We start from the raw sequence: 2447 nt of genomic DNA on the forward strand, positions 1-2447 counted from the left end.
GATTGCTAATCGAAATATTGGGTGAGGTTGTTAGACCCCCGCTTTTTCAATTGGTATTAGAGCAGGAAAACACGTTCAAGACCTTAAAAGTCTGTGTTTATAGCGATCTGAATCTATGGATAGAGGTACTATCTCTGATAAACGTGTCACCAGAAATTAAAATTTTGTTTCCATAAAGTCTATTAAAGAGAAAGATTTGTCAATCTCAAATATAGAAGAACCCAGTATTCCAAGGAAACAGACATACATTGACAAGTGTTATCCTGACTGCCTAGCTGATGAGTCTGACTCTGAAGTTGAAAGGAATACAGCCAAGGAGAGTGCAGTGATTCTAAAATTTGTTAGAATCCAGGCTGATAATGTCATTCGGTTGAAACACAAAGTCAATGCTCTTGTTTGTATGGTAAATAAGCGTGACTCCCTTCTAAAAATCATGCGTGAGGAAAACACTCATGTCTGTCCTTCACAGAATTGTGAGAAAAAACCCATTAAGGATGATTTAGAAACTGAACTTCTTTTGAGTAAACTCTCTATTCAAGAATGTTCCAAAGAGTCCAATATACCAATCATTTCTGATTTAACTAGAAAAATTTCTAGTTCAGAAGTAAATTCAAAATCCCTTCCTGTTGAAAAAGATGTGATTGTGTCCTCCTCCAATCAAGGAATGTTTACATCACATGGAAGGAAGAAGTCTCCCAACGATGGTTTTAAGACTGTTTCCTCTCATCACTCCGATGATCAGAAAATATGTCTATTGTGTGATTCACAAGGACATACTGAACAAAAAGAGGAATTCCAGGTTGAATAACAATTCCATTGTCCGTATTCAACACACCTTAGACTTGATTATCAAAGGTGTAACTGACATTCGTACGTCAAAACCAATTGGTTTTAGTATTCACCCTATGTATTGTACCAGGAAAGTCAGTTCGATATGTTCCTCAGATGTTCAAATGTGAAACAGTCTTCCTAAATAATTCCGTCAAAGAAGAACTCATGAATCTTCTTATGAGAAAAAGGGAGATAATGTTGGTGTTGATGTGAAAAGGGTACCAGAAGAAGGAAGAGAAACAGGAAATTCGAAGGACATACTGAAAATGATAATAAAAGAGTATAAAGAGATCATCAACAGGCTGTCAATTCCCTCTGGTCTGATTCCCTCAGGTAAGAACCCATACTATGCACACTATTTTGATAATAGTAGATTCTACAATAAGTTTTCACATCATAATGGTTTTTCTCCAAAGTCTCGCAAAAAGAAGGATTACGAAAATCAATATTCATTTAATGAGCCAAAGGCTCATACTTGTGTTAATTAATCACAAGGTTGAAATCTCACTTACAAAAATCCTAGTTGATTGAGAATTATATAGGTATACTTTTGGTAAAGTGTCTCTGATTATCTACCTAATTTATTATCGTCCTTAGATGGATTATCAGTTACAAATCACTTTACATAAGTATTTTTTTTGCTAGCTAAAACGCTTGGTTTCTGCCTTGCTTCTAAGTATTGTGCAGTCTGTTTTCACAATTAGCCTTTCTTGTTTAGGGTTTTGTGGACCCTACTATCTATGGGTACACTTACGGTTTCTGGGTGTCTGAACAAACCGGTCTTGTAAAACCCTAAGTCTTTTCGAAATCGTTTATATACCCTTCCTATTGAGTTGAGATATCTCACTCTAGGCTTCCTATTATCAATGGCTTCTTCTTCATGTTCTTGAGATTTACCTGAAGACTTCGTTGATAATGCGGTGTATTTCGAGTTCAATAAAAAGAAAGGAACCTTTGTTGAAGTTGAAGGATCTTTTCCTGATTCTCCTGATTCTTACTCAGAAATTAGGGAGAAGATTCCAGCTGATGTGGTTCTTGACATTCAGCAACTTGTTAATGCAAAGAAGTGTCTTGATATGGTAAGATCTGAGTTGAAAAAGGTTAATCCTGACCTTGGTCTCATGAAAATTAAATCATGCAAAATATCTTCCCAACAAGGATATACTCTCTGAATATGCAGAGGATGCTGTTGATCACAAGCTCAAGGATCTCAAGACTCATGAGGATCCCAAATTGGCTAATTGATGATAGTTCGTGTTCGGTTAACACAGTTTCTTCATCTTGTTTTTCTTTTTAGCTGATAGATTCTTTTTATCGAGTGAAACTTCTTAAGAGAATTTTATTCTTGTTTTTGTTTAAGAAGGATAACTAGGGTTTGGAATAGACATTATTGTGAGTACACACAACTATGTCCAACGTTTTCATCTTGCAATGTTTTTAGATTTATTTATTTAAATTCTAAAGTGATTTGGAAGATGATGTTTGCAGTATTAATTTTTATGGTTTTATATATTGAAATATGTTATGGGATATGTGTGTTTGCGTCTGTGAACTATTATTGTCTTGTACGATGTCAAAAGTTATCTCTTTCATATGTCGATATGCATGTATTGATA

Source organism: Papaver somniferum, chromosome 6, assembly GCF_003573695.1.
Source record: "Papaver somniferum cultivar HN1 chromosome 6, ASM357369v1, whole genome shotgun sequence".
Taxonomy (NCBI): Eukaryota; Viridiplantae; Streptophyta; class Magnoliopsida; order Ranunculales; family Papaveraceae; genus Papaver; species Papaver somniferum.